This window comes from Terrapene carolina, unplaced genomic scaffold (assembly GCF_002925995.2).
Source record: "Terrapene carolina triunguis isolate 2854851 unplaced genomic scaffold, T_m_triunguis-2.0 Scaffold104, whole genome shotgun sequence".
Taxonomy (NCBI): Eukaryota; Metazoa; Chordata; order Testudines; family Emydidae; genus Terrapene; species Terrapene triunguis.
Genome location: NW_020664455.1, coordinates 2,153,676 through 2,166,097, shown reverse-complemented (window position 1 = coordinate 2,166,097; position 12,422 = coordinate 2,153,676).

Below are 12,422 nucleotides of genomic sequence, written 5' to 3'. Positions count from 1 at the left end.
GGTTGGATGGGGCGGAGGTTCGGGGGGGGGCAGTCAGGGGCAGGGAGAAGGGGGGTAGATGGGTCAGGGGTTGTGGGGGCAGTCAGGGGACAGGCAGCAGTTGGATAGGCATGGGAATCCCGGGGATTTGTCAGGGGACAGGTAGGGGGTGGGGTCCTAGGGGGGAAGTTGGGGCGGTCTCAGGAGGGGGCAGTTGGGGACAAGGAGAAGGGAGGCTTAGATAGGGGGTGGGGTCCTGGGGGGCAGTTAGGGGCAGGGGTCCCGGGAGGGGGTGATCAGGGGACAGGGTGCAGGGGGGGTTGGATGGGTTGGGATTTCTGTGGGGGGCAGTCGGAGGGGGTGGATGGTGGCAGGGTGGGGCTACCCTCCCTCCCTGTGGAGTGTCCTATTTTTTGAATGTTAAAATATGGTATCCCTGCCCTTCCCAGTGCAGCTCTCCATTCATAGCAGGCTGCAGCATGAGGTCTCAGCTACCTCACTCCCTCCCCCTTTCCAGTTGGTAGTGGCCAAGGGAATGCTGGGAAATGTAGTTCTTTCCCTGCACCAAGGCCGACTCTATAGGCAGGGAGCTAACCAAGGAACTACAGCTCCCCTGTTGGTTCTCAGCTCCCATGCTGGATCCCTGCCGCCCCTGCAAATGGGCTGCCCCAAGCACGTGTTTGCTTTGCTGGTGCCTAGAGCCGCCCATGAGCTCTGTTAATCCCAAGACCAGGTAGTGCAGGCTTCCCCAGCCCTGTATGAAGGGAAGACCACCTCTGGAGGTAGGAGGGTAATGATCTCCATCACCTATTCAAGCCTCAGCTCCTCCTGCCCTGGCCTTTCTGATAGTAGTTGTGTGATGTGGCTACCCATCCACTCGGAACTGGAGTGAGAACAACAAATGGTCGCTACTAAAGCTGGTCTTTGAGTCTCTACGGACCTAGGCTGACTTTGAAGTAAGTACCTAGAGGTGAAGTCTATAACGTTATTCCCAAATCCCTGGGGCCTCAAAGTCCAAAAAGCTCACTTAGGGCCAAAACCTGGTTCCACTGAAGTCAACGGAAGTGTTGTCATTGCCATTAATGGGATCAGGATTTAGCTTGTCCTGCTCTGTTGACTCATCTGGTAGCAGAAGATCCTGCTGCTGCTTTCTTTTATAAAGACTTGTCCATTTTTTAGGTTAGACCAGGAGAACTGGATCTGAGCAGAATATCTCCAGGTAAAAGAGCCACGATAAAATAAATAAATAAAATCCAGCTGACTGTACCTATGATGATAGTCCTAAAAGTCATTCAGTTTAGTAATTTTGCTAGTCCTACATCCTATCTTAGGGCACCTACTTTCCAGACTGAATTGCGATATGGAATTTTGTTCGGTGGGTTTAACTGAAGCATTGCTAGCTGGAAACGGTAGCATTATCTGTAATAAAGTAACACCTTCCATTTACTTTCTTGATCTTGTATTTTACGTTGGGCTGACAGAGTCCTAATGCCTGGAAAAATGCCCATCACCTACAGGCCCTTATTTGAAAGGAAACTATGGCATGAGGTGCAGGATTTCATCATTTCTCTGCATCAATTTTGCAAATATATTTCTGAGAGAGAACCAACCTGAGATGCTTGTTAATTTCACATCTCATCTTACTCTAATGATAGTGCCCAGCTCTGTAAGAATTCATTTTCACTCAGTGGATTCTCCTCTCCCAGCCCCACTAAGCTAAGGGGACGAATTACTTTTTGTAGGTTCCAATTCTCCCAGCCCTCTCCTTAAACAGAGATGAAATTTGAAAATTAGGCCTAGATCCAAATGGTGTGATGGTGAAACATAGATTAGATTTTCAAAACTCTTTCAGTTTTAATAACCTACAGTATTATTAATAAGACAGGTAATGGATATATTGTGTGTCTGATTATATGTGTGTGTGTATTATATAATATATACATACATATACATTTCTATATACACACACATGGGTTTAGGCTGGTGTAATTACCATCATTAACTGACCCCATATATGGATGTCAGTGATATTAGTCTAAATCCAGAGTAACTCTAATGACTTCAGTGGAGTGACCCCAGATTCAAAATTACATCAGTGTACTTGAGGTCAGAATCTAACCCAGGATTTTTATTTTTCTGCCATTTCAGCACCGTAGGGGGCCCAAGATGAACATAATCCAAGGATCTGAGCTAAACTCTGCATGAATTGTTATTCTCCCCCTGACTCTGTCAAAGGAATACCTGAATGTGCTTACAGCCGCTGTGCTAGACAACGTCCTCCCATTGGATATAGTTTGCAAAGTATTAAAAGGATTAAGAATGAAGACCCTGATCCTGCAATTGATTGTGCACAGGAAAATCCATGCACCAATACGAAGCTCTCCTGAAATCAGAAGAGGTCCACAAAGGCTGTGTAGGACTTCATAGCTAGGACAGTACAAAACCCCAGGCCAGAGCCCTGACACAGAGACAATTAAACAATCCAGACAAGGATAAATCTTCTGATTCTGCCCATTAACCAGACCGTGAATAATAACGAGTTTGATTTACCAACACAAAGAGTAATCAAGGAAGTGCATTATTGAACAGGCAGCTCAATCTTTAAAAGTTCTTGGTTTAAAAGCGGTTATGTACAAACTGTGACACAAAATTATGAGCTTCATTTGCTTAACACTAGCCACATGGATTTAGGAAAGTGCGTGTAAAACACTACCACATTAGAAATCACCGAATCACCTCTTGCGCTAGCAGTAACATTCAATGTAGCTAAATGGGAAATTGGAAAACATAATCCCAACTATGCATACAAAGTGACGGGGTCTAAATCAGCTGTTGCCACTCAAGGAAGAGCTCTTGGGCTCACCATGGATAGTTCTCCGAAAACATCTGCTCAATGTGCAACAACAGTGAAAAAAAGCCAACAGACTGTTAGGAACCTTTAGGAAAGGGATAGATAATAAGACAGTAAATATCATAATGCCGCTATATAAATCCATGGTACACCCACCCCTTGAAAAGTGCATGGCATAGCTTCCATCTGAGGAGAGGTTAAAAAAACTGGGACTGTTCCGTTTAGCAAAGAGATGACTTAATGGGGATATGACAGCGGTCCATAAATCATGAATGGTGTGGAGAAAGTGAATAGGGAAGTGTTATTTACCCATTCATATAACACAAGAACCAGGGGTCACCCAATGAAATTAATAGGGAGCAGGTTTAAAGCAAACAAAAGGAAGTACTTCCTCACAAAATGCCGTCAACCGTGGAACTCGTTGCCAGGGGATGTTGTGAAGGCCAAAAGTATCACTGGGTTCAAAAAAGAACTAGATAAGTTCATGGACGATAGGCCCAACAATGGCTATTGGCCAAGATGGTCAGGGATGCAACCTCACGCTCGGGGTATCCCTAAACCTCTGACTGCCAGAAGCTGGGACTAGACAATATAAGATGAATCACTCAGTAAGTTACCTTGTACTGTTCATGTCCTCTGAAGCATCTGGCCCAAGCCCCTGTTGAAAGACAGGATGCTGGACTAGATGGACCATTGGTCTGACCCACTGTGGCCATTCTTGAGTTCTTATTTCCCACCCACTTTGCACAGGTTTAAATGACTAGATACGCTGCAGCACTGTGGAGTACTAGGCCCATTAAATGTAGTCAGGAATGGCGTTTTTCCCTACTGTGTAGATTGTTCTGTGGCTTGCATTGTCATTAAGTATGTATATTTTCACACTCGACTTTCCACCCGTCCACAACAAATCAGTCAGTGCGAGCAGAAACGGATTGTCCCAGTGCTCAGCTGGTCTGCTTTTCTTATATCTCCTGAAACAGTTAACTTCTGAGGCCTCAAAGCAGAGAACATGATGAGCACAGCAAAGCAACTGAGAGCTGATTAAAATTCATCCTACTGTATCACCCGTAAATAAGAAATAAAGGATACACGGCTGTGATTAATCAACCATAAATGGCCGTCGCCTGCTGCCTGTATTCCACACAAACGCAACCCAAGCACCAGCTCAGCTCGGCAGAAGGGTAACAGGCAGATCATTCTCATTCGTCAGGATTTTGAATGTAAACAAATACTTGATGGTTGGGTTTCTGCCCCCCTTGCAGATTTTCAATGTTTATGAGAAAATCGGTACATTTATTCTGGAAAAAGGCACACACTCACCCGTGCCAGTGGATCAAAATACATCACTCACAGAACCACAGAAATGCAAGTTTTAATTAAGGAGCATTAGTAACATGAGAGAGAGCCAGCACCTACTGACTAACAACAACCATATACTTCTGGTTTTAAGCGCTGCTACCCGGATGGCGATAAGCCCTGCAGTACACAATCCACAATCAACAACTGGCAACCAGGCTTGTGGCTGAAACCGGTGGCTGTAAGAATCTGCTACCTGTCACAATCCCGCCTCCATTAACCCCCCAGCTTGTGTGTCTGTGGTTTGCGGTGCTTGCTGCTCCGTTGACTTGCTGGCGGAGTGTAGAAGCTTCTCTCCTCTGTTTTCGTTTGCCGTTTTAGGGGCCTGATCCTTTCATGGACTGGCCTTTGGGGAAAGCGTTGCAGCTGGCCTTTAGTCACGACACCATTCTACACCAACCGCAGCGGGCTTTTCACCTGTCGCAGCAACTGCTTAGAGGCCATCCTTGCAGTGTGGCCCAATGGGGCAGGCCATGTGAGTCAAGGGAAGGCTCTTCTGCCACAGGCCTGCTGCATGTCCACGTGCAAACCACTTAACCGTCACGTGCCTCAGTTTCCCTACCTGTGAAGCGAGGACAATGAACCTACAAAGCCTTTGGAAAGAACTTCGAGACCCAGGCGCAAACAGTGTTGTGCAAGAGCGAGGTCTTATTATTTCGCTTGGCAGCTGGCATCTGCATGGTGGGCCCCACTGCTGCTCAGCTTGCTGCATGAGAAGCCCTTTAAAACTATTTGCTCTGGTTCTTCCTGTTGAAACCTCCCCCACTGAGCGGAGTTGGAGCAGTCCTGCTTGGGAACCAGCCTCCGCTTGCTGCAGGTATTTAGGCACCTGTCGGCCTCGTTACATAAGTCCATCATTTAGGCACCGCTGACGTTTTCTGCTGCGGGTGCCTCCTTTCCACTGGTGGGCATTTTCAAAGCTGGCCACGTGCGGCTGTCGCCCCACAGGGAACGAGCTGCTCAGAGCCCTAGCTTAAGCCAGAGCCCCGTACGTAGGATTCGCAAACGAGGTGGGGAACCGCCTCGCTCACCATCTGGGCCTGATCCCGTAGGTGTGCTCAGAGCAGGCCTAAGACCTGATAGCTGTCAGACCCTGCACGGCAGGGCTGGGTACAGGCCACTGGTAGGTGGTAGGGATGAGGTTGGGCAGTCCAGCACCCGCACAAAAGACAGCTGGGGCAGGCCCATCATGTTTGCTGAGGCCCCATCCCCTCCCATTTCATCCCATCTTACCCCAGTTTCAGACGTTTTGGGGGCCTTTTTTTCTCCCTCTCGTCCTCCCATGGGGGGGCGGAGTGGGGAGCACTGTAGGGTGACCAAATTGTAAGTGTGATGGGACGGGAGTGGGGGGTTAATAGGCACCTATATAAGATAAAGCACCAAATATCGGGACTGTCCCTTTAAAATCGGGACATCCGGTCACCCGAGGCTACTGGGAAACACAAAGCAAGCGGGAGAGGTAAGCGGCGTGAGCAGGAAGTGGAGAGACATGGTTTTGGCTGCTGGGGCATGGGGCTACCTAAGCAGCTGACCTGGCTCCTAGGGAGAGTTTGTGGCTGAGGATCCCAAGTAGAGGCAGGTGCCTATCTCCAGCCAAGCAGCCAGGTGCCCAAAGTTAGCCAGGGTTAGCCTAAGCCCCACTCCAGCCTGTCACTCCTGGCTAGTTTAGTTGCCACCATGCTGACCAGGCCATTAAAAGTCCGGTCAGCGGCGCAGCAGGGCTAAGGCAGGTTCCCTACCTGCCGTGGCCTCGCACGGCTCCTGGAAGCAGTGGTATGTCCCCCCTCCAGCTCCTATGCACAGGGGAACCAGGGGGCTCTGCACGCTGCCCCCACCGCAAGCACCAGCTCTGCAGCTCCCATTGACTGGGAACCGCAGCCAATGGGAGCTGCGGGGGCAGCACCTGTGAATGGGGCAGCACACAGAGCCACCTGGCTGCACCTCCCCATAGGCGGAGCGGGGAGATGCCACTGCTTCTGGGAGCTGCTTGAGGTAAGCGCTCCCCAGAGCCTGCACCCCTCACCCCCTCCCACACCCCAAACGCCTGGTCCAGCTCTGATCCCCATCCCTCCCTCCAAACCCCTCGGTTCCAGCCCAGAGCACTCTCCAACACCCCAAACCCCTCATCATCAGCCCCACCCCAGAGTCTGCACCTCCAGCCGGAGCCCTCACATCCCCCTGGACCCCAAACCACTGCCCCAGCCCGGAGCCCCCTCCCACACTCCGGACCCCTCAGCCCCAGCCAGGAACCCCCTCCTGCAACCCAAACCCCTCATCCCTGGCCCCATCCCAGATCCCGCACCCCCAGCAGAGCCCCCTCCCACATCCCAACCCACTGCCTCAGCCCGGAGCCCACTCCCGCACCCTGAACTCCTTAGTGCTGGCCACACCCCAGAGCCCTCACCCCATCCCGCACCCCACCCCCCTGCCCCAGCCCAGTGAAAATGAGCGAGTGAGGGTGGGGAGAGCGAGCGACAAATGGAGGGTGGATGGAGTGAGTGGGGGCGGGGCCCCAGAGGAGAGGCAGGGCAGGGGGCGGGGCAAGGGTGTTTGGTTTTGTGCGAGTAGAAAGTTGGCAACCCCTAGCCATACTGTCCTCTCAAGCCGAGCTATGGGCCTACCTTTCATAAGCAATGAGAAGTGACTCAGCGCTAGGCCCACACAACAGAAATGGTCCAGCTAACCGGCCCGGGCCCACTGGCTGGTCTCTTTGGCTCATTACAAAATAAACTCATGTTGCCGTGCCACATGGATGTGCGAAACTTGCAGTTACAAACAGGCTGAGCAAAGGGATAAAAGCGCTTTCATCACAGAACAAATGGCACCGTTGGCCTGAGAGGCAGTAGAACACAATGATTAGAGCAACGATCATCTCCTGCCTGTGCCTTGTCTTGCCACGTGCCATCCAACAAATACCTCAACTGCTCCCTGCCTCAGTTTCCCCCTCGGTAGAATGGGAATGCTATTACATTGGAGGGGGCATTAAGGAGTAGTGCTGTTTTCATAAATAACAGTGAGGTCTTCAGATGAATGCTGTGCATAACAGTAAGATATTCTTACACTTATATTTCACTGGAAAGGGAGAGGAACTATTTTGCAAAATGCTTTTTTTTTTTTACTAAAGCTATTTTATTTAATAGCCACTGTAAATAATAATATACTTTCCTCTTCCACGGCATCAGCCATGTGAGCATTTTACAAGCATCAATGAATTAAGCCTGTTAATTATTATCTGTGTTTTAATCACTATCCCCAACAGCCTTGGAAGACTTGGCAGGGGAGAAGGGATAGCTCAGTGGCTTGAGCATTGACCTGCTAAACCCAGGATTGTGAGTTCAATCCTTGAGGGGGCCATTTAGGGAACTGGGGTAATAATATGTCTGGGATTGGCCCTGCTTTGAGCAGGGGGTTGGACTAGATGACCTCCTGAGGTCCCTTCCAACCCTGATATTCTATGATCTAGGTTCTGTTCCCAGCTTCACCGCACAGAATTTAAGGCCAGAAGGGACTCCCAGCTCATGTTGTTCGACCTCCTGTACATCACAGGCCACCACCACAGTAAACCCAAGAACTGAAATTAGACCAAAGTGTTACAGCCCTCCAGAGACTAGCCATCATGTGCCACAGGGGGAGACGATTTGGTATACAGATGATGACAATGAAGCACAGAAAAATGTTATGTGACTTGCCCACGGGCTGGCACGGACTCTGTGGGAGCATTGGGAACAGAACTCTTGGCGTGACGTGCTGGTCTCATGGACGTCAGTGGCAAAACTCCCACAGATGTCAATGGGGGGCAGGACTTCTCCTCTGATGCCTAAGCCTAGCTTTTTATAACCCTGGATTGTGAAAAGCCTGTAAAGCTAGAGTTAAGCTGGGCTGCAGCTCCCCCTCCCGCAAGTTCTTCATCAGGTTTTCTCAACGGTATTGCACAATGTGACGTGCTGCATGTTTTGCCTTTTGCAACTCGGGATCCCAGTTTTTCAGATGCCTTGGGTGCGTGACGGGGTAGGGCGCGAGCGACAGAAACGGGGTTTCCTTTGTGCTTACATGGTCTAATTCAGGAAAAGAAATCTCTCTAAGTGGTGCATGGCTCTTTCAAGGCAAATTCCCCATAAAGAACACAGCATCCCTCTGTTGAACTGCAGAGAACACACAACTGAGGCGCCAGTTTGTTGAGCTACAGCCAAGGAGCGTACATGAGTGCGGGCAAAGGTGGCTTGGTACTATTTATGTAGCGCATTTCACCTCAGAGAATCCCCCAAGTTACCTGTGCGGAAATCACTTCACCATCACAGATGTGCAGCCACCTCTGGGGGTGGAACATGGCAGCTGTTTATTATTGCACAGCAGCATTACTCAGCTATTTTGGACAGGAAGTGAAAACAAAACGATGCTCATCTGGGGGGGGAAAAAATGCGGCACCCCCGGGGGAGGAGGTGGAGCCGTGGATTTGGAGAAGGGGTTCGGAAGGGGCAGAGTTGGGGCGGGGCTGGGGGGCACGAAAAAAAGGCCAAAAATTTTTTTGCTTGGGGCGGCAAAAATCCTTCAGCCGGCCCTGACTAGCACAACTTGTGGCAACACCCTGGTTTCCCCCCCACATTGTGTCCCATTGAGTATTAACAAGCACACCCTTGCTTAGGCCTCATGAGATCACAGCCCAGCGTGCCTCAGCCCTGAGTATTCAATAGTGCTGCTTTCCAGAGAAAAAGTCCTAGCGCTGCTAGAGAAATAGAATCTCTGTAAGGTGGTCAAAAAATTCAAACTTTGAAATTTTTCAATGAAAAAAAAAAAACCCATTTTCAACCAGCTCTAATTTCCACCGTCCTCATCTTACCAGCTGAAAAGGACTCAGGATCCCCCGCATTCTGAGTGTTCATTTAACAAGGCTATTTAAACCCTTTTAGAGTCATTCTTTTAAAAATGTTACTACATATATGCCAGTCTGCTAGAGACGGGCTTGGGTGATCTATTAACAAATAAATAAATAAATGCATAAATCAGATTCTCCTATATTTGATATCTAGTTAAGATAACCCCCTGACTACCATAGTACACTTCTACCCCAATATAACGCTGTCCTCGGGAGCCAAAAAATCTTACTGCGTTATAGGTGAAACCGTGTTATATCAAACTTGCTTTGATCTGCCGGAGTGCGCAGCCCCAGCCCCCCGGAGCACTGCTTTACTGCGTTATATCCGAATTCGTGTTATATCGGGTCGCATTATATTGGGGTAGAGGTGTACTGCATTCCTGCAATGCAATTCACATGGGATGCCCTGGGAACATCACTTGGGCCTGGTCTACACTAACCCCCCAAGTCGAAGTAAGGTACGCAACTTCAGCTACGTGAATAACGTAGCTGAAGTCGACATACCTTACTTCGAACTTACCGCGGTTCAGACGCGGTCCACACGGGGCAGGCAGGCTCCCCCGTCGACTCCGCGGTACTCCTCTTGTTGAGATGGAGTACCGCAGTCGACGGCGAGCACTTCCTGGTTCGATTTATCGCGTCCAGACCAGACGCGATAAATCGAACCCGGAAGTTCGATCCCCAGCCGCCGAACTAGCGGCTAAGTATAGACCAGCCCTTGGAAACTTCAGCAGGTGAAGAACACAACTCACAAACAGTGCTATGGGATCTTTAATGGCCATGTGGCCCAAAAAGGGCCTCCGTTTTTATGGCGTCTCAGAAGACCCACACATAATAAACCTCCAATACTCCATCTGATTTACCTTAGAAGGCTGGAGGATTGAGTTGCCCATGCTGGGATTAGAATTTCTGGTTCCAAGAGAGTCTAGGGGCATTCCGTGCCTAAAGCTAAGCCAACCCAGTTTGCACAGAGGTCTTGTGCCAGTCACAAGCCTGTGTGTCAGCTTCCCCATACATACAATGGGTATAGGATATACTTACCTCAGCTGGGGGTTATGAGACATAGACCTGTTTGTATCTGAGATGCAGCCATCAGTGGCCCAAGTGTAGATGAGGAAAGCTGCTATTTGTACCAGTCGAACGTATCCCTACTCACCAGTCACCGATTGCTGAATGTTAACTCCGAGCATAGACAAGGCCTGACTAATGCTCGCTAAGTGGTTGGAGATCCTTCCTGTTATTATGACCCTTACTTGTTATTATGAAAGGTACAACCAAGCTGGTCCACAAGCATTGCCAACCATACGAAGGCCCCACTACAAAGGGAAACTTGCCCTGCTCTGTTTGCAAAGTCTTTGCCATCCTCTACCATCCTTTAAGGTGCTGATGAAATTGGTTTCTCATCTCTCTCTCTCTCTATGTAGGCAATGAGAAACCCCAGATTTGTGATATCTCTGGTGCCAGGTAAAGGAAAGCATCTTTTTCCTTTTAACTTGCTGCTGTATATATATTGTTTCCGTGCAGTCTATCTTTAGGTTATAGCAGTTCACAGGGTTTTTCAGCAGATGTGTTATTCAATTACTTCAGGGCTTTTCCATTTGTAATATTATGAAGCAACGATAGCCAGCAGCCTTCACCTGTCTTTTAGAGATAGCCAGCCTGGTAATTTTAACTCTGCCCATTTTATCCACACCAGTAAATCTCATAACATGGTTATAGAGAGATTCCAATTTTTGTAGACGCTTCTCCCGGGAATTCCTGTATACAATATTGCCATAGTCTGTAATGGACATAACCTGTGATTTGATTAATGTTTCCCTAGTGAAGAAGTCAAAGCATTTCATGTTCCTATAACTGGTTTGCAGCTCTGCAGTAAAGGTCGTTGGTGCAGCAGAGAAAATAATTGCAAACGCAGCCCCAGTCAGAATATATAATCCCCTCACAGCGAGGGTCCAATTCGACAGAGTTAGACTGTCTGCGCAGGGGGTTGCGGCAGGATTTTCATGTCAGGAGAGCAGGATGCACCGAAAACAAGGTAATTTCAGTGGTTTAATATTCATGAATCAGCCTCTGTGTATAGGGAGCTAATTCGCCATTGTGCGTCCTAAGGGGGCAGTCTCCCAAGATTAGGGAGAAAACAGTGCGCGCATGCAACTGATTCCACCTCCCCAAAAACAAAGAGCCTCGATTTGGGCCAGAATAAAAGGGTGAGTCATTTTACATAGTAATGCATTTTCCAAAATCTGGCACAATGCCCAGTATTGGGACCCGTCTCGGAGATTTTGAACCTCTAAAATAGCCCTGGTTGCACCTGACCCTTGTCTTCTGCCTTGCTGCCAATCCCTGAGTTATCAAAGTGTTTCATCGTACAGATCGATAATGTACGTCCAAGTGCCTCTGAGACACAGAGCGTCTTCTCAAGAAGACAACACAGGAACGGTTCACAGCTGGCAACTCGGACAAGTCGTCTTTTTAGAGATCACTTTTCTTCTATTGTCTTGTCTCTGGGCCTGATCCAAAGCTCATTGGTGTCTTTCCACTGGACTTCAGTGGGCCTGGGCTCAAACCCTATGTGCCCAGGTGTTGCTTATGTGGGAGGAAGGGGGAGCGGGGGGGAGGGGAGCGGAAGAGCCAGGTCATTCCAGCTCCCACACTAGCGCTGTTCTCCCCTAAGGGTTGGGCGTCCTGGCCCCTGCTGCACCAGCTAGCAGAGGCAGCCTGCATGTGGACACCGCATGCATCCAGAGGGTGGGCGAGCTCCCCTCACACACTGGGCTGCAACGTGACTCCATGGGCAATGCATCAACACCACTCCCAATGCAGAGCTGTGCCTTATAATCTAGGTTATTTTAACAGATGGGGCCAGCCAGCCATCTCTTGCTTTCCTCGCTTCTTCTACATACCGATATACATGTGTATTTCATATGCACGTCTCTTACCGTGGGCTTTCTCCGTAAGATCTTTGTTTCATAAGGAACACATTTGTTTCTAATCCACACATGCAGCTCTCATTTCATTTAAACAAGGGCCCCATATGTCCATCCAGAGGCAAAAAATAAATCTAACAAATGGCCCTTGAGAGGAAATAAAAGCTCCTATTTCTTTGCAAAATAGTAATGTAACTATTTAGTCTTCTCCTAAAATCCAGCTGCAGTATTTGATTGGCCTGTGGAACTCACTGCTGCAGGGTGTGCGTGTCAGACAACTTGGTGATGTGTAAAGAAGTATTTCTAAATGCACTTTCCAGAGACCATTTGGCATCACATAAAATGGAACTGATTGGTTTTCCTAGTCAAGTCAAGGGGAGTTGGGCCTGCTTAGACCTGTGCTGAATTTGGCTCCTAGCCCCACACATTCCTCTTG